This window comes from Ictalurus punctatus, chromosome 12 (genome assembly GCF_001660625.3).
Source record: "Ictalurus punctatus breed USDA103 chromosome 12, Coco_2.0, whole genome shotgun sequence".
Taxonomy (NCBI): domain Eukaryota; kingdom Metazoa; phylum Chordata; class Actinopteri; order Siluriformes; family Ictaluridae; genus Ictalurus; species Ictalurus punctatus.
The window spans coordinates 956,770-977,340 of record NC_030427.2 but is presented as its reverse complement, the minus strand read 5'-3'; the positions used below and the strand labels follow the sequence as shown (position 1 = coordinate 977,340).

At 38.0% G+C, this 20,571-nt stretch overlaps 1 protein-coding gene, 1 long non-coding RNA gene and 1 other non-coding gene across 3 annotated transcripts in view; 2 read left to right on the top strand and 1 right to left on the bottom strand.

Annotated features, from left to right (window-relative positions):
- Positions 1-20,571, top strand: part of LOC128628682 (kelch-like protein 10) — a 230,100-nt gene that overhangs the window by 58,619 nt on the left and 150,910 nt on the right. The gene's annotated exons all lie outside the window — the stretch shown is intronic.
- Positions 10,104-20,571, bottom strand: part of LOC128634157 (uncharacterized) — a 72,152-nt gene continuing 61,684 nt past the window's right edge. The window contains exon 3 of the long non-coding RNA XR_008397413.1: positions 10,104-10,699. This is a non-coding gene — a long non-coding RNA (uncharacterized LOC128634157). The remainder of the gene's footprint in view (positions 10,700-20,571) is intronic.
- Positions 17,955-18,036, top strand: trnal-uag (transfer RNA leucine (anticodon UAG)). Its single transcript has one exon. It is a non-coding gene; the product is annotated as a tRNA-Leu (tRNA).

Below are 20,571 nucleotides of genomic sequence, written 5' to 3'. Positions count from 1 at the left end.
ACTAACAGACCAGATCTTGTGCGATTTGTAAAAATAAATAAATAAAATTATTATATGTTCATAAAGTTTTGCATAAGGTCCCCAGATGTTTAGGACAGTCACTGGATTTAGTTTTACACATTAATTTATAAATATCTATTGAATAAAAATGAAGCCATGTTTTTCATTATTGTTGTACAGATAGGTGGCAAATTAAAGGAACACCCTTAAGAAAGGAGTTAGGGGTGAGGGCATTTTTCTGGCATGGTTTGGGTCCACTTATCCCCTTAAAGGAAAAGGTCACTGCACATCAATATGAAGTGGTTTTGAATGATCACCTTTTTTCCTATGATGAAGCATTTCTATCCTGTTAAAACGGACAATGCACCATCCATACAGCACAAGGGGTCAATGAACGGTTAATGATTGGAAGGATATGTCATGGCCTAACCTGATCTCAACCCAGTTGAACATCTATGGGAGATTTTAGACCAATGTGTTATGTCTATGTGAGATCATCATTATCAAGACAGCAAATGATGATCTTTTGGAACAATAGTGTACCATTTCAGCAGTACAATTCCAGAGACTTCTAGAATCAATGCCAAGGCACATTGAAGCTGTTCTGGAAACACATGGTGGCTTAACACTGTTTATTAAGACACTGTTAATTTTCCCTTTAATTTCTCACCCATCTGTATAATGTCACTGTCACATGGAAACCTAGCATCTCCAGATTGGGTCATTTTTCCTTCTTTAAGTTCTTTATAAAACAATGCTATTGGTCACCCTTTACATTTATCTGTGGGTTTCACAAATATTTAACCAATGAAAAGTATTAAAAAGTGTTTGTGACTAAATCTCAATCTCTAAAACTTTTGGTAAAGCCTCATAACTCCACCCCACCTACATGTTGAAGGATTGATGTGCCACACAGCAGAGCTGAACGTAAACAGTGATCTTGAAGGTACATAAAGAACTGGTTGCTTTGAATAAATACAGCGTTTTATTTCATCAGTAAACACCAAGTCTGTAAAGGCTTTTTTAATCTAACATTAATGTCATTTAAACATTTTTTTATGTACAGCCACACTTCCAACTGTAACAGTTCACTGCACAACATACAGGTTTTTTTTCCTGAAAAGTAACAGTTTGTCATATGAGGTTTCCACCCGAGAGTGACAACATGTACAGTGTCCTCCACTAATATTGGCACCCTTGGTAAATATGAGCAAAGAACAAAACCTTTTGTTAAAAAAATTCACAAAAATACTCTGCTCTCATGGATAAACAATTGCAAACAGGTTTATAAAAAAAATGTTACATGGGTGCACAACAATTTTTTATTTCATTTTATTTTATTTGTATAGTGCTTTTTACAATAGACATTGTCTCAAAGCTGCTTTACAGAAATATCAACATGGTATACAGATATTAAAGGTGCAAATTTATCCCAACTGAGCAAGCTATTGAGTGGCGACGGTGGCAAGGAAAAACTCCCTAAGATGTTTTAAGAGGAAGAAACCTTGAGAGGAACCTGACTCAGTAGGGAACCCATCCTCATCTGGGTGAAAACAGTTAGTGTGAAAAAGTTCATTATAGATTCATATGAAGTCTGTATGGCCTTAGGAGCAGCCGTAGTCCCAGCAGTCTGGAATTAAAGAAGATTTGAGCTCCATCCAGAGGCAGAAAGGATCTGGATCTCTAGTATCTCCATAAATTCGTGTGGGGTTCGGCAAAAGGAGAGAGGGAGAAAAAAGATAATTATGACTGCGAAGTAGTAGAACAGAATCTAGTCAGGGTAGGCTTGAGTAAACAAATACGTTTTAAGCCTAGACTTCCCCCTGCTGTAGCCTTCACTATTCGAGGTACCGTCAGATAGCCTGCATCTTTTGATCTAAGTAGGCGTGGCGGATCATATAAAACCAAAAGGTCTCTTAGATATTGTGGCGCGAGACCATTTAGTGCTGTATAGGTTAATAAAAGTATTTTATAGTTAATGCGAGATTTTACTGGGAGCCAATGCAGTATTGATAATATCAGTGTGATATGGTCATATCTTCTGGTTCTCGTTAGGACTCTAGCAGCTGCATTCTGGACTAACTGGAGCTTATTTATATTCCTACTGGAACATCCAGACAGTAAGACATTACAGTAATCTAATCTAGAGGTGACGAGGTGACTATTTTCATGTGATCAGAAAGATTTCTTCTAGCTACACGTGGGCCTAATAAAAGTATTTATGTTTTATCAGAATTAAGTAGAAGGAAGTTAATTAACATCCAACGTCTAATGTCCTTTACACAATCCTCAACTTTACTAAGCTTCTGTCTGTCCTCTGGCTTCGCTGAAACATACAGCTGTGTATCATCAGCATAACAGTGGAAGATCATTCCATGTTTACGAATAATTTGACCTAGGGGTAGCATATATAAAGTAAAGAGCAGTGGGCCTAAAACAAAACCCTGTGGAACTCCAAAAGTAACCTCAGTACGCATGGAGAAATCACCATTTACATCTACGAACTGATAACGATCAGTCAGATAAGACCTGAGCCAGGAGAGGACTGTTCCCTTAATACCAACAACATTTTCTAATCTATCAAGGAGAATAGTATGATCTATAGTATCAAAACCTGCACTTCTATAGTATCAAAACCTGCACTAAGGTCGAGTAACACAAGCAGCGAGACACAACCCTGATCGTAAGTCAGTAGAAGGTCATTTACTACTTTAACTAACGCTGTCTCTGTGCTATGATGAGGTCTAAATCCTGACTGATACATTTCATGAATGTTATTCCTATCTAAGTACGAGCATAACTGCTTTGCTACAACCTTTTCTAAAATCTTAGAGATGAAGGGGAGATTTGATATTGGTCTATAGCTGGACAATTGAGATGGGTCAAGGTCAGGTTTTTTAATCAAGGGTTTAATAACTGCTAATTTAAGTGATTTAGGTACACAGCCAGTGCTTAGGGAAGAATTGATTATATTTAGAAGTGGTTCAATTACTCCTGGACAAATCTGTTTAAACAAACATGTAGGTACGGGATCTAGTATGCAAGTTGATGAATTTGCTGAAGAGATTAATGAAGCTAGTTCGGTCTCTCTAAGCGGAGCAAAACACTCTAAACATTGATCTGATATTGCTACATTGTCATGTAATGGGTTTGTTACAGTACTGTCCGGTTTTAATTTAATGGCCTGTATTTCACGTCTAATATTTTCAACCTTATCATTGAAAAATTTCATGAAATCTTCACTGCTATGTAATGATTGAGTGTTTCTCTCTGTAGTGGTTTTATTCCTAGTTAATTTTGCTACTGTGTTGAAAAGGAATCTAGAATTGTTTTTGTTGTCTCCTATTAAGGTGGAGAAATAGATTTTTCTAGCATCGCCAAGAGATTTCCTATATTTCAGGAGGCTCTCCTTCCATGCTGTTTGAAATATCACCAGTTTGGTTTGACGCCATTTACGTTCTAATTGTCGAGTTGTCTGTTTTAAGGTTCGCGTTTGATCGTTATACCAGGGTGCTAATTTTTTTTCTCTAATTATTTTCCTTTTGAGTGGAGCCACTCTATATAGCGTGTAGCGGAGTGTTGACTCCAAGATTTCAGTCGCCTGATCAAGTTCTATGTGATCTGACGGTGATCCAAATCTAATTGATGTTTCTGCGAGGTTATTTATGAAGCTCGGTGCAGTAGCTGATGTGTAGGTACGTTTTACGCTGTAGCGAGGCGAGGTGGAAATATTATGATCAATTCGTATTATCAACGAGATAAGATAATGGTCTGAGACAACTTCAGACTGCGGAAAAATGATAATATTTTCTATACTTAGTCCGTATGTTAGTATGAGGTCAAGAGTGACAATTACTGGCACCCCTATGAATCCATGAGAAATACAGTATCTCACAAAAGTGAGTACACCCCTCACATTTTTGTAAATGTTTGATCATATCTTTTCATGTGACAACAATGAAGAAATGACACTTTGCTACAATGTAAAGTAGTGAGTGTACAGCTTGTGTAACAGTGTAAATTTGCTGTCCCCTCAAAATAACTCAACACACAGCCATTAATGCCTAAACTGCTGGCAACAAAAGTGAGTACACCACTAAGTGTAAATGTCCAAATTGAGCCCAAAGTGTCAATATTTTGTGTGGCCACCATTAAGTTCCACTGTAGTGGCTTAGTAGGTGGCTTTGTACTCAACCTATTTGCATTAAAGGAATTAGATATCATTTTATGTTAACAATATTTTCCCCTTCACATATTGAAGCCATGAATTTCTAATAATTTGACAATTATATGAGTGTACGATATTGACCCATAGAGTAGATACAAGTAAAAAGCAGATGCAATTTGTTAACTTTGCTCATTTATTTATCATCAGTAACCACTTCATCCTGCTCAGGGTGGAGGAGGATCCAGAGTTTATCCAGGATTAATGGGCAAGTGGCAAGAATATATCTTACATCAGTCCATCACAGGAGACCACGGACACACACAGAGACACAGAATCACAGACTCATTCACACCCTGGGGCAAGATAGCATAGGAGATCCACCAACCAGTAGGTCTGTGTGGTGGGAGAAAACCTGGAGGAGTCCTGCACAGACGCAGGGAGTAACTGCAGTTCCACATAAACAGTATCCTGAGCTCAGGATCGAATCAGGGAACATGGAGCTGTGAGGTAAACTGGTCTACATGAACCATACTCATACACAATATATGGTAAATCCACTTGGAGGAAGGAGTGGGGATGATTCATTCATTAATAATTATTAGGGCTGCAACTAACCATTATTTTCATAATCGATTAGTTGGCCGATTATTTTTTCGATTAATCAGATGGGGCGGGCCAAACTTTCAGTACCATTTCTTCTTATATGAAATAAAATCCACAAACTGAGTTTTACTTCAGACTAAAACTTTACACAAGTGTTTGTCCAAAACAGAAAAGAACCCAATTCAAACACACACACACACACACACACACACACACACACACACACACACACACACACACACAGCAGAATATATATTATTAATTAGGACTGTAGTTTAATTCATGCCATGAAAATAATGCATAAATACTATAAAATAAATTATATAAAATTTTGTGTTTGAATTAGACATTACAGATCTTACTCGCGCTACACTCTGTATCAGCGCGTCTACACCGCGCGTGATCGCAACACGGCCTCGTTACTAACACATCACTTCCATTATAATAAACAACAGAATTTACACTGTAAGTGCACAGATACAGCATATAATAACAATAAACAAACATTAAACTAAACCTTTTAAGCAGCGTGCACCAGTTTCCCCTGCCCCTTACGCACAGTGGATATAAACATAACTTTGTGCTCCGCGGTGTTTAATATAAAATGCTCCCTGCATTTCTGATTTTCTTCCTCAGTCACGTGATGATTTCTCCTCCATCTGATGGAGACTGACATCATGGGAATAATAGGTAACGCTGACAGAGAGTAAACTGGAGAAAGTAAGTGTCGGTGTCTCTGAGTGTCTGCTAATGCTAGAATGCGTATGACGTCATTCGTCATCGTGACTTATACTACCGGTTAGTAAAAAAATCACTAGTGATACATTTGGGATGATTTTACCTTTCTAAAATCCACACAGTAGAGTATACAGACAGTAGAGTACATAGTGCATAGTGTAAGTGTACAGTACTTCATTTGGGACAGAACTTTAGTATTTACTCCCCGAAGCGTGTTTTCTGAACAGAAGTAACGTAATGCAGACCATCTAATCCATAATGAGATTCATTACAATAATTTTCATCATCGATTATTATCCATTTTATCGATTAGTTGTTGCAGCTCTAGTGCAAATATATAAATATAAATGATTTGACTTTTTTTTGACCCAGTGTAAAATGTTAAAGAGCTATCGCTATATCTCTAGATATAACCATGCGGTATGTTAGATGGTGGTATGCTGTGTTCAATAGGACTATGTGAGCACAAACAAACACTGAAATCTAAGAATGTTTTTTTAAAAAGATAATTAATAAAAATGTGTCCTCACAGGTCTGTTAAAATTTTTAACATATAACAGGTAGTGCAATAATGGAAAAATGGTATAAATGTAAACATAACATGCTATGACTGAGTATTCAGCAAATTAGCTTATACCAAATATGATCATAGCAGTTATAGTGATAGCAGCCAGGTAAAGTGTATATAAAGTGTATATAGTGACAATAAATTAGATCCTATGTTTTTTATAATACAGTACAGTATAATTCAGTTGTTCTATTAGCGCAATTTCAAACAAAATACAGTTGAGTGTAAAAGTTTGTACCCTCTTTTGGTTTTTTTTGGACGGAAGAGTGTTAAATGTCCTAAACACTATAAAATTTGACTGTAAGTAGAAGTTAATTTTATTATCAGACTCAGATATCCATGTTAATATTTTTAATACTGCTCATTAGTGTTAAATGACTTGAAAGAGTCAACACATGGGATGGTCATGGCAGGATCTTGATTTTGTGGTCAGTAAACCAAATTTGTTGATTTTGATGTGTGTTTTGGATCACTGTCCTGCTGGAAGATCCAACCACGGCACATTTTAATCTTTCTGGCAGAGGCAGTCAGGTTTTTATTTAATATCTGTTGATATTTGATAGTCCATGATGCCATGTATCCTAACCATATGTCCAGGTCCTCTGCCAGATAAACAGCCCCAAAACATTAAAGATCCACCACCATAGTTAACTGTGTACATGAGGTACTTTTCCATATGGCTAGGGTGAAGTCAGCTAACATGGGCCACTTTTTGGAAAATGATTTATAATACCATCAAATAAGCTATCATGTCTCATCATCTCATCAAATCATGATCTCTAATGATTTTTTTTTATAAATTAGCATGGGTCTCTTCAATATAAATTTCTTTTAAAAATATGAAAAAGTATCATTGTTTTAAAATTATGAGGGTTAGAGTATCGGCAGGAACCCTCTTGAGCCACAACACAATGTTCAGGCAAATTGGGCCGGCTGTTCAGTTAAAATGGACCAGTATAAAAAGATAACAGGTAATTTCGACTGAAATCATTTTAATTTTAACAGTAAATTGACACTATTGTGTTGAGTGTGCCATAGCAGCAACACTGTAAATATATTTAATTTAATAGAAAACACATCTTCTCCACAGCTCTCGTGGTACAATGAGTTGCACTGACAACAGCACACCCTAAACGTTCCCGCTGCATTGAATGCTGAAGGACTGTCGTGGTCTCTCCTTTCTCCCCAGCAGTAACCTCTACACAGGGTTTACTCACCTCCCCCACCACACGAGTAGAGTAAAACTGATCTGGTAGGCCAAATACATCACAATTCCACAGATGTGATGGAACATCTCTGATTGCAAGTTCCTCCAGCAGGACTTCATACCATTGAAACCACTTTCCTAACACACTACATTGCTGTATGGTTCAAGCTGCTTGGTTTGTTTCCTGCTCTCCAGGTCCTCCCTCAGTAGAGTAGAGGTCGATGGTAAACTAACTGGTTTCTCTTCCATTATTATTTGTAGTTCCTTAGTTAAATCTGTGACCATAGGCACTTCTACTGTTTCTTATGCATGTTGTTTTAAGTTCCTTTCTCCCCTTTTTCCTTTAGGGCCAGCCTGTGTTGGGGTTAATGAAAGTCTGGCTTTCCTCTCTCTACCGAACCCCCTATTTTCCCTTACGGTCCCCGCATAGGAACCCATAACAGGTTACGTACTCGGTTTAAGAGGTGGAAACGATTCAGGGTCATTGAAGGATTAAGCCAATGGGGCGAGTGACTTTTTTGGCATTTCTGTTAACATTGATTTCAGGGTCTGTGCTGAACTCGCTGTGAATTTCTTTCTATATCTTGTTTTGCTCCAGGTTACTGCTCTGTTGAAAGCCTGGATGTCCAATTCTCTTACTTCAGACAAAATGGTTGCTATTACTTCATTGTAGTGTTCTTTTAAGATCTCTATATTATTGTCCATCCACTGTTCTGTGTTTTGATTGACCTTTTCCGTGTTGACTGGTTTGGAGATGGTTTAATGAAAGATTTTGTGACCTGTCTGAACACACTTGGTACATAAGGATTAGCCGTTGTTGTGGCCGCCAGAATTTCTGAATGATGTAGAGCCTGTAACAATTTGAAATATTTTGTCAATGTTAAATCTACAGCAGTTTTTGATTTGAGACACCTTGAATTTGGTTTTCACTTACATTTGCAGGTTCCCTTATTGGTCCAGAGTCAGCGAAGACTTCAAATCTATTGTGCATAATGCATAATGTAGTGTAGTGTGTTATGGATAAAAATGACATGAAATAAACATGAGGGAGACTTAGTATGAGTAATATGTAATTGCAAAATCATCGCGAGTGGTATTGGCAGGCAAACAGAATGGATAGGGAACATCTCCAACTTGAAATCTAAAAAAGGTCCATCGAGGAAAGGAATTCCGTATTATAAGCTGATGTTTTCCGACTTCACTAACAAATTTAAAGATCTAAACATTGATTGGGTGGAAGACTCGAGCAAAGAAATATATATTTTAATTCTTCATCTAATTTATAGTAACCCTGGGGCTTTCAGAAATTTGGAGGAAGACCAAAACAAAGAATGTCTCCAAAATTTACAGAATAAAATCCTATCTGAACACCTGAGAGATACAACTTGGTTAGTCGCTGTAAGAAGGCTCCCAGTAAGAGCGGTTGTAAAATGGAGCTGTTTCGTAAAAACCAGTAAATGCCCGATGCCTAACTGTAATGAAGAGGAAACACTCGAACATTTCCTGTTATAGTGTTCTCGCTCTAAAGAAACATGGGCTAAATCAAAAACCATTGGTCTTAATATAGAAATAAATATGAACTCGATTTTCTATGGCATTTTTAAAGAAAATTGTAGCAAGACTCAGCATGACTTCATTTGGTTCATAATATGTTTGACTAAATCTAAACTCTGGAAAACAAGAGCCAGAATGACTATAAATCAAACGTTTATATCCAGTGATGTTGTATTCAAAGACATTCAAAAAGAACTAAGAAGATTAAAAAGCAGCACATCTTGGTTTAAAGACTCTTCAGTGTGGGACTCTATTTGCGTGTAATTGTACCTTGACTATGTAAGTATTTTTTTTTCTTTCTTTCTGAATATGACTTTGTCATATAGGGTGGTAAGGGACTTGGCAAAGTAGGCGCTAAGCGTCACCGCAAGGTGCTTCGCGATAACATCCAGGGGATTACCAAGCCGGCTATTCGCCGTCTGGCTCGCCGTGGTGGTGTAAAGCGTATTTCTGGTCTGATCTACGAAGAGACTCGCGGTGTGCTGAAGGTGTTCCTGGAGAACGTGATCCGCGACGCCATCACGTACACTGAGCATGCCAAGAGAAAGACCGTGACCGCCATGGATGTGGTGTACGCCCTGAAACGCCAGGGGCGCACCCTGTACGGCTTCCGCGGTTAAACACTCTAACACCGAACGACGCGAACACCTCCACGCGCCTCTTTGCCGAGTCCCTTACCACCCTTGCTTTTTTTTAAATGAGTTTTATTGAATTTATACAAAATTTACAATCTTACAAAAAGTCATATTCAGAAAGAAAAAAAAAAATACTTACATAGTCAAGGTACAATTACACACAAATAGTGTTAGAAAATGGAAGGGGGTGGATGGAAATCAGAGTGAAATTTCATTATCCTGAGTATCCAGTTACACAAATGGAGAGGTGAGTTTAGATTTGGCTAAATAAATCATACAATCTAGAAACAAACAAGTGGGATATAATCAGTGGTTGATTTTAGACATAATCATTCCTGATAGTTCTAATAATTCTGCTGTTGGTTTGAGTTGAGCACTGACAATCAAATTAAAAGAAGATGAAGCCAGCATTTAGTGGTTTAGGTTTTTTTTTTGTTTGTTTGTTTGTTTGTTTTTTACAGTGGAGTGATAAGAAGAAATCCTCAGAGACTGCTACAGTGTCCTCCCAGGAATCCATGGCTAATCATAGGCTGAAGTGTTTCAGAGTCATTCTGGACATTTTTTCTGTTTCTGAAAGCAGGACCTCGCACTCGCCGGGCAGTACTGGCCATTCTCTTCTACGGAAAGTAGCGAATGTTTGTCCGAAAAGTCGCTAGATATGTCGCTAGATGCTTAAAAAAAAAAAGTTGCTAAAGGGGTCTGAGAAGTGGACCGAAGCTGTCCCTGTTAAAATGAATGAGTGAACAGCAGGAGGAGGAGGGGCTGCAGCGGGGAGTCATATTTTGAGTGAAAGGATTGTATTCGTGTTCTTTTGAAAATAAACCCTTTAAAGTGATTGTTATTTTTTATTTATTGACTTTTTATCATTCAAGCACTTTTTAACCTCTGTTACATAAAAAATGGCTATTTTCAAGGTTTTCCAGTACTTAAATTTCCAAATGCCAAATTCAAGCACCTTGTACAAACCTTGTGGTAATAATTTTTCATAGATACATTTCCCAAACAAACAAACTAAAAAAAAACTTCTAGTACTTCTAATTAATAAACCTACAACATCAGTTAGCTAGTATTTTCAAGTGCTAAACCCAAACCTCACACATTTGATGTTTTTTTTCTCTTTTTGATCTTTGAACACACACTTCTTCTTCTTCTTCTTCTTCTTCTTCTTCTTCTTCTTCTTCTTCTTCTTCTTCTTCTTCTTCTTGTTTCAGCTATATTTCTGCCACCTGTAAGTCAGAATGGCAAAATTCTTGACTGTAATATCACTCAGGTAAAAGAAATAAATCAATGAATTAATGAATAAGTAACAGTAAACTGATTTTCTGCTATTTTCATGGAACTATTAATAGAGATTTTAGTGTATTTAATACAAATTATATCACACTGCTGTTGCACTCTGGAATCTGATAGGTCAGAAGGTCTGAAGGCTGCAATTCATATCTCAGGTATATATTAATGTGCTCATTGTAATGTTATCTTTTCTATGATAGCAAATCATTCACAGAGACTTCTCTGGCAAACATTCCACATAATCAAAGTCTAATAATAAACAGATTTGTGCTGTACTACTTTAATAAAAACTTTTAGTCGTTGATATGGTGAAGCTATCTATAAGGAGGTGTTAATTTAAGATTTATGGAAAGAGACTCGGGCCACAGATTTCTCCAGATTCTCTGAATTTTTTCATAATATGATGTGCTGTAGATGATGAGATATTCATTGCCTTCACAATTTCACATTGAGGAGCATTATTCTGAAATTGTTCCACAAATTGTAGATGTAGTTTTTCTCAGATTGGTGTACAGAGGCCCATCTTTATTTCTGAAAGACTCTGCCTCTCTAAGATACTCTTTTTATACCCAATCATGTTACTGACCTGTTGCCAGTTAACATAATTAGTAGCACAATGTTCCTCCAGCTGTTTCTTGTTAGTACTTACTGTTCCAGCCTTCTATTTCCCCGTCCAAATTATTTTGAGACATGTTGCACCCATAAATTCAAAGTTACCTATTTTTCCCTGCTTTTTTTGTCTTTTTATATTCGCGGAGAACGCGTTTAAATGACAACTCCGTCTAACATACACAAAGGCTCTTTTAAGAGTCACTTCACTTCATTCTTGTTGCAATGTAATAATGTATGATACATTACCTTAATCTTTGAAATTTCAACTAACATTAGAAATAAATTTCTATTCTCATCACTGCTCCTACACAGCAAATTGAGCAGAGTTAAATTTTTGGTGTTTATGAATAGAATCAATCTAGCTCTACTTGGAATTGCTCTAACTCTGTATGTTGTCTAATCTGTTAGATTTCACACTGTACCATGAAACAGTTGGTGTCAAAATGGAGTGTTATAACTGTTTTCTAGAATTCAACTCTGATAGTGTCACCCCTTTGGTGGAACGCACCAATAGGAGTGACTGACCTAGATCAGACTGAGCGACTTTCCAGTATCGGCAGAAGATAGTCGGTGAGGATGCATCATCTTCAGTCCTGGATTTGTTCCCTCGTTTCCTTGATGTACCTGGATTGGTAAGAAAATCTTTAGCTTTGGAAGTAGTTTTGAAAAGGAAATTTTCTCTGTAGTTATTAAATGAGTTCACTGGTACAGTAGAGAAAGGAGTTGTTCAATGATCACCGTAACACCAACAGGCCGGTCCAAACTGAGAAATTCAACATTCTAATCTTTTATATCCCAAATGTATGCATAAATAACACAGCAGATCTTTAATTTTTAGTATTTGACCTTTCATCCATTTATGTCCGTTATGTTTAAACCTGTATAAACCTTGTTTATAGATCGACCAGGATTTCTCCATGATGTTTGGTGACGAAGTGTCTCAGAAGTTCCTGGCAAAGTGGTCCACATTCTTCAAGCCAAAAATCATTGCAGACTGCAAGACTCTTAAGAATATGGGCGAGCTGCTGTCAGGAACTGAACCTGAATCTGAGGACTACAATGGTTAGTATAAACTGTTTTGTACTTTAAAAATGTTCCAGTCTTTAAAAAAATAATTAAAGAGAGATTGCTGCAGCGAGATTAACAGCCTTGAAGATGTTCACATGTTTTGAATGTAAATCACACCTCAGAACTTGTTTGGTTCCTTTGTCAACATTTAAAATTTCAACATGGTTTATATCCTAGCAAAAAGTTACATTTAAATTGTGGAGAGCCAGGTTGCCCGTTATCATTTTGTGCTTATAGTGGCTTCTGAAATCACCTCAGCAAGGTACATAGTCACACTATGGATCAAGAGATTGATACTAATCAGGATCTTTCCACTCAGGGACAATATGAGGCGGAATGTTCAAATGATCGCCCAAATTCTGTTGCCACTTTACATCCTTCACAAAGTTCTGTTGTAACTGAAGTCAGCTTCAATGTGTGGATCAATTGTTGCTCATTTGCAAGCATCAGGTCCTTCTGAAAGTGCTTTCCAAACAATTGTTTGTTCAATGGAAGAAGTTGTTAATGATGTTAAAATCCAAGCACGAGATGCAGTTCTTAAAACTGTTACTCCTGAAAGTACAAGTTCAGACACTTGTAGAAGAATAAATCACTGTTTTGATCAATTAGGTAATCTGATCTGTGATCACCATACTCTATTCAAAGAATTGTTTCCTGACAAGAGGTCGATTCCCAAGCACCACTTGATGATGCACTATCTGAGATGCATAAAAAAATCGGATCTCTTATCCATATGTGGTGAATGTGATTTGAAGCTAATTTTTAACCATATTTTCAAAAGATGTTGCAAAAATTTCAAGAATCTCATTAAATCATTATTGGAGCAACATCAACATCAATTGGCATTTAACTATGAAAATGATTGTTTTAGAAGGTTTGAATTTGGTCCTACATCAAAAACCATCTGTAACTTGCAAGGTGGGGAAGAACTCAGTCAGACATTATATTTAGAAGCCTGTTTGAGTGTTACAAGTACAAAGTGGGTCAGACATTATGGTACTGAGTATCAGATTGGTGTGTTCATATGCACTGGATGTACCTATGATCTCCCTGTGTTCAAAAAGATCTGTGATATAATAATATATGAAGAGAGTGCTTTCATTATTTCCTGCAATGTAAAAATCATGTACTATGATGACCACTTCAGTTTATACTGTATAGAAGATAACCAAATGGATGAGTTTTCTGTCATCTCTGTGAATGAACTGACACATTTTAGGCCATTTGACCAGCAGTGCTCTAATGAGAATAAACAAAGAGACTACATAGTGCCCAATTGTTATATTTAGAAAGACTTGACCTGAGCGGTCAGTAATGTTAACACCCTTGAAAAAAGAAAACTATTATAAAGCAACCAACTTGTTTTTTTTCTTTATTTGCCTTTTAGATTTGTAATCATTTAAATGTTATTTTAACTGTGCAGTAGCATATTAACCGTTATAGTGTTAGAGGCAACTCATTTAATAGTATGCAGTTAACACTATGAGATTTAATGAATTACTCCTATGAGAATTAATTTCTAACACTACACACTGGTGTTGAGAAACTAACACTTGAGTAGTGATCAATTTCAACTATACAAAGAGTTGATGTGAACTCTATTAAAGTGTTAAAATGACACTGTGGAGTGTGGACCCCTCCGGACACTTTAAAAGTGTTGAAATGAACTTCAATAGAGTGGATTTGTTTCTGTGGATTTTGCTGTGTATGTATATTTTATAATGTTAAAGTGCACACCTTGATTTCGATTATAATAACATTATTAATGTATTTCTAATGTTATTAGACATGTCATTCTCATCACTGCTCCTAGATAACTTAGTGTTCCCTAGGTGGAGCTCATCTATTTCACTTCGAGAATATCCACAAATAGGGAAGAACATTACCTTTATCTTTGTAATGTATACAATAATGATCATGAACGGGTTAAAAAGGGGACACAGTAATATAAACCATGTAATATTTCTTACCCAACTCGGGCCTAACTACAAATGTACTCCTATGACAGAATACCGCTGCTGGGAAATTGCCGTTCCCGAGGTTGGGCACACGAGGGCAGTCAAGCTCCATCCAGCACAACACACAACGCCGCCTGAAGTAGAAGGTAGGTTTGGGCTATTTTACAGACACAGCTCATCACTGTGCATTGTATTGTTCGGACATAACCACAATTAATGGCTCTTCTATAAAAACAAACATTATGTAATATTCATAGCACTATATTTATCGTAAAAATACAAAATTAATAACTAACCTTTTTCTAATGTTGATAGAAAGCATCATTTACACACACAGATATATATGTATATCCTTTTCTCTCCATACCACGTTCTAATATTTAAACTGGACACACGAGGGCAGTCAAGCTCCATCCAGCACAAGACACAACGCCACCTGGAACAGAAGGCAGATTTTGGCTACTGTACACAGACACAGCTCATCGGCGTTATTACTGTGCATTGTCTAGTTTTCACATAAGGACAATACACGGCTCTTCTGCACTGTTCATCATCATCTATAAAACAAACATTATGTAATATACATAGCAGTATATTTATCATAATAAAGTTATATATATATATATATATATATATATATATATATATATATATATATATATATATATATATATAAATATGTGTCCCCTTCTCTTTGTATATTATCTAAATATTCAAACAGCCCAAGAAATAAAATTAGCTGTTTTCTGAGACGATGAAGTGACTCTTAAAAGAGCCTTTGTGTATATTAGACGGAGTTGTTGTTTAAGTGCATTCTCCGCGAATACGGCAGGCCAGCTGAATATCCTTGAGAGAGATGGAGAAATGTGAAAAGCTAGCACTGTGGCTACGTGTTTCGCAACCATGAGCTGTATTTCAACGCTTTTTGGCCACAGCATGCTGCCTCACGAATGTCCCAATTCATGCCCCCCTTTTCCACAGTCATTGTGTATATCCAGGTAAGGATAAAAGTTACATTTCCATCCATCCATTTTCTATACCGCGTAATCCTTCTCAGGTCACGGGTAAAAGTTAAATTTTCCAAAGAAATTTAACTCGCTGAGATGGGCAGTCCATAGGTAGTCTGTACCTAGCCGACCAAGGATTGGATTGCATTGCGATGGCTCAACTATGGAATTGTCCTGTTCTGTGAGACCTTTGGGCCATCTCGCCGCATCGTCACCCTTCAGTTTATATGACGGCACAGCTCATACTTCAAGACTTCAAGCAGTCATCTAGTCAGCGAACATTAAACCCTCATTTGCATAGTTTTCGTTAAAAGCAGCAGGCCTCGGGTGAGGTGGCCGAGAGGTTAAGGTGATGGACTGCTAATCCGTTGTGCTCTGCATGTGTGGGTTCAAATCCCATCCTCATTGCAAACTTGTTACTTTGCCTCCTCTTTCCAGCAATATCTGGCTTTGTTGCAGTCTGTCTCATGCCTACAAACAGGAAGCTTTGTACAGGTCCCTGAGCTAGCACTAGAGAGGGTGGAGAAATGTGAAAAGCTAACACTGTGGCTTTGCAACGGTGAGCTGTATTTCAATGCTTTGGCCACAGCTGCTGTAAGGCTCTGGCGTCTCTGGAGGTCCATCAACGCAGAACGCATTCCACAGTCCAGACGACAGTGGCAAAGAACCTGCACCGAAACCACTTTATTGCTCCACACACCGGGATGTAATTTCATATGCGTGAGCTATGTCAGCAAGAGGTTAAGGTGATGAACTGCCAATCCGCTGGGCACAGCCCATGTGGGTTTGGATCCTATTTTTCTTGTAAAGACCTTGCTTAAGCGCATTCTGTAAAGGAAGCGTGCATGGTGCAGACATTGTTGGCGTCTGCATGAGCAGTTAGTCTGAAGGGGAAATTAGGGTCAGGTGTTTTCAGTCAACGGGATGACAATCAGGTGTGAGTGAGCACCCTGTCTTATTTGTAGAACAGGGATCTATCAATGTCTGATCTTCACAACACATGTTTGTGGAAGTGTATCATGGTATGAAAAAAGGAAGTTTGTGAGGATCTCAGAAAAAGAGTTGTTGATGCTCATCAGGCTGGAAAAGTTCAAAAAAATATCTCTAAAGTGTTTGGACTCCACCAATCCACAGTCAGACAGGTTGTGTACAAATGAAGGAAATTCACGAGCATGGTTACCCTCCCCAGGCGTGGTCAACCAACAAAGATCACTCCAAGAGCAAGACATGTAATTGTCCACGAGGTCACAACGGATCCCAGGGTAACTTCTAAGCAACTAAAGGCCTCTCTTGCATAGGCAAATGTTAATGTTCATGAGTCCACCATAATGAGTACACTGAACAACAATGGTGTGCGTGGCAGGATTGCAAGGAGAAAGCCACTGCTTTCTGTAAAGAACATTGCTTCCCGCATGCAGTTTGCTAAAGATCACATGGACAAGACACAAGGCTACTTGAAAAAACGTTTTGTGGACAGGTGAGACCAAACTAGAACTTTTTGGTTTAAATGAGAAGGGTTATGTTTGGGGGAAGGAAAACACTGCATTCCAGCATAAGACCCGTATCCCATTTCTGAAAAATGGTGGTGGTAGCATTACAGTTTGGGCCTGTTTCACTGCATCTGGGCCAGGACGGCTTGCCATCATAGATGGAACAATGAATTCTGAATAATACCAGCAAATTCTAAAAGAAAATGTCAGGACATCTGTCCGTAAACTGGATCTCAAGAGAAAGTGGGCTGTGCAGCAAGACAACAACCCTAAGCACACAAGTCGTTCTACCAAAGAATGGTTAAAGAAGAATAAAGTCAATGTTTTGGAATGGCCAAGTCAAGGTCCTGACCTTAATCCAATAGAAATGCTGTGGAAGGACCTGAAGCAAGCACCTCATGTGAGGAAACCCACCCACATCCTAGAGATGAAACTGTACTGTAATGAGGGATGGGCTAAAATACCTCCAAGCTGACATGCAGGACTGATCAACAGTTACTGGAAACGTTTGTTTGCAGTTCTTGCTGCACACCGAGGTCACACCAGATACTGAAAGCAAAGGTTCACATACTTTTGCCACTCACAGGTATGCAATATTGGATCATTTTCATCAATAAATAAATGACCATGTGTAATATTTTTGTCTGGTTTCTTTAATTAGGTTCTCTTTATCTACTTTTAATACTTGTATGAAAATCTTATGATGTTTTAGGTCCTGGTAATGAAGATGTATAGAAAGTTCTAAACGGTTCACAGACCTTCAGCACCACCGTAAGTGGGATGTAAGGTCATAGCAGAAGAGCTCTTCCGCAAACACTACTGATGTGACCGTGGACCATGGGGTCTTAAGCCTAGACGAATCGCGTCCAAAAGACCACGCCTTAGCTCTGTCTTCAGCTGGAAATGGTTAGATGTCCCCGGCAGAGCTGGTTAAGTGAAAGGCACTTGAGTCTCACAACAGCCCATTTGTCGCGCCCATGCCAGATTTCTTGTTGTCCGGCGGAATGACCCGGTCACCTTCTTACCACGAATGGGTTTACCACCACGTCAGCCTGGGGTAGTGTGGCCGAGTGGTCCAAGGTGCTGGATTTAGGCTCCAGTCTCTTTGGGGGCGTGGGTTCAAATCCCACTGTTGCCAGGGTAGTTAGCTGAAAGTAGTTCTGCTTAACTTTCCCGGAGTGGAAAGTGGTTATGCTCAACTTTCCTTAATTTCTCCAGTTAATTCTCAGTGGTAGTCCTTACCACTACAGATGCAATATATTTTTCACCACATGTTGATTCCATGTCGCTGTTCCGAAACTTGGTGTTTTCTTTTTTTTTTTTTTTTTGAAGATCTACATTTTGAATTGCCTCTGCTACCGCGTAAACCAGTTAATACTTTATTGGCTTTATTTTTTCGGCTTTCATCTCTTTTTGTTTATTTCTTTTTTCCCCAGACAGCGATTAACATTCATCATTTTACCTGAGAATAAAAAGCACTCTTAGGCGGCAGGTAAAGTGAACTATACACTTACATTTACATTTATTCATTTAGCAGATGCTTTTAACCAAAGTGACTTATAAATAACAAAATTGCTTATTTACTCAAAAGAAACATCGGTATATTATGAATATCATTTGAATGGTTTAAACTATATATGTAGTGTCAATTCAGGAATATCATTATACGTTTGTATGCCGAGTGAAATTTCTATTGTCTACTGTTCAGTGTCTGTTGTTTGTTCAGTAGTCAAACACACACTTAAAATAAAGTCTTTTGGTAACAAGTGAGCAGATCACACAATTATGTTAGATTAAGTTAGAATATATTAGAGTAGATGTGTGTCTTTTCAATAGTTGTATAATTAAATTTTGGGTCATTGATCTTTTACTCTAATATGAAACCTGTCAAGTTATTTTAAAAGAATCAGTGACCATAATTTTACTTTACAAAACATAATGCATAACTAACTAAATTATTTTTATATATTTATTTATGTTAATTGTTCATATCTATGGGTACTATTCAGGCCATCAGCATGAAGAAAAAAAAATCCCTGGGAGAATAAACGTGTCCTTCAGGAGAGGCCCATCAGGTCATTTACTTCGGGGCTCATCTGAAGAGTCAAGAAGCATTAAAGACAATCCTTCTTTGCAAGAGAAGTCAACACCTCAAAGAAAAGATGTGGACAGGAACAATACAGCCTCCCGCTCCGTTCAATCCACCTGCTAGTGGTGTTCCTAAAGACGTACCTCTGACAAAGGCAGCAGTTGAGAAGACACCAAAAAAACAAATTAGATCCTGTTTAGCTTGTGGTCAGTCAAATTCTCGTTACATGGGTGATGGCTCCTCTGTACATTTCTTTTAGCAGGCTGGTGATGTTAAATACTTCTACTGCTCCAGGAAAGTCTTTGAGGCATACTCTGCAGAGGGCCTTCTGGTCATCTGTGCAGGTTCTGCCACCAGCCACTAAAACAAGGACCCAATAGCCCTCATATCCACACTGGTTTCCCTGGAGCGGCAGGCAAATACATTTACTGTCCTTCTAAAGTGCTCTCCCTGTATCAAGTACAGGGAATGAATGCAGAGACGACATGGGCAGAGTTTCAGCAGTCCTCATTCTATGAGGCTGAGAGGCAGAGGTGGATTGTTGAAAAGAGAAAATAACTTTGTTGTGAAACACAGTATTTAAGGTCTGTGCATGGCATGTCTGATTGCAAGCCAAGCACAAGGTTGGATTTTGGTAAATAGTTACAAATCCTGTGTAATACTGTTGCCCATGAATCTCATTCTACGTTTTCTCTCGTTTTCTCTCTCTCTCTCTCTCTCTCGCTCTCTCTCTCTCTCTCTCTCTCTCTCTCTCTCTCTCTCTCTCTCTCTCTCTCTCTCTCTCTCTCTCTCTCTCTCTCTCTCTCTCTCTCTCCCATTGTGGAATTGTGTATAGACAACATTGTATTTAAAAAAACAAAACAAAATTGTCCTGTGTATTTGTAAATGTTTTATCTAGCTTGTATTTGTAAATGTTTTAAAATATTAGTCCTTATTTGGAATACATTTTCAATAACTTACTATAACACACTCTGCATATATTATTTAGATAGTTATTTTAATTTTGACAAACTGTTAATTTCACATTCTTCTTTAACAGTTAATTTTACACACTGAAAGAGTATCGGAATAGTAAATGTTGACAATGCCGCTTTTAAAAAATTACATAGATACAATATGTAACAGATAATATAATATAAATATTTGAACGGATGTTTTTATGTTAGGTTCGTCCGACCCTCCTCCTGGATTTTCCCCGCTTTCTATTGGCTAGTCAGCGCTCTACACCTACGTGTGACTGGCCCCCGCGTGGCAGGTGAGAATTCTACCACTGAACCACCAATGTTAAAAATCCATGGACTTCGCAGAGTGCGATTTCAAGCTGAGTATTGTGCTGCTTCAGCAATTTGGTTTAAAATTCTAAAGGAGAATCTCTTCCATATTTCAGCAGCATGGAGTTTGTCCATTACCCTAGTTTTGGGCGGAATTGATAAGGCTTGTTAAGTGCTTTGGGTGAATGCTCAAGCAACACAAACGTCTCCAAAACTCAGTTGTGCATTGGCCTGGAATCTAACCCGGACTTCACAGAGGGCGCTTTCCAGGTAAGTATTGTGCTGACTCAGCAATTTGGTTTCAAAATTGACA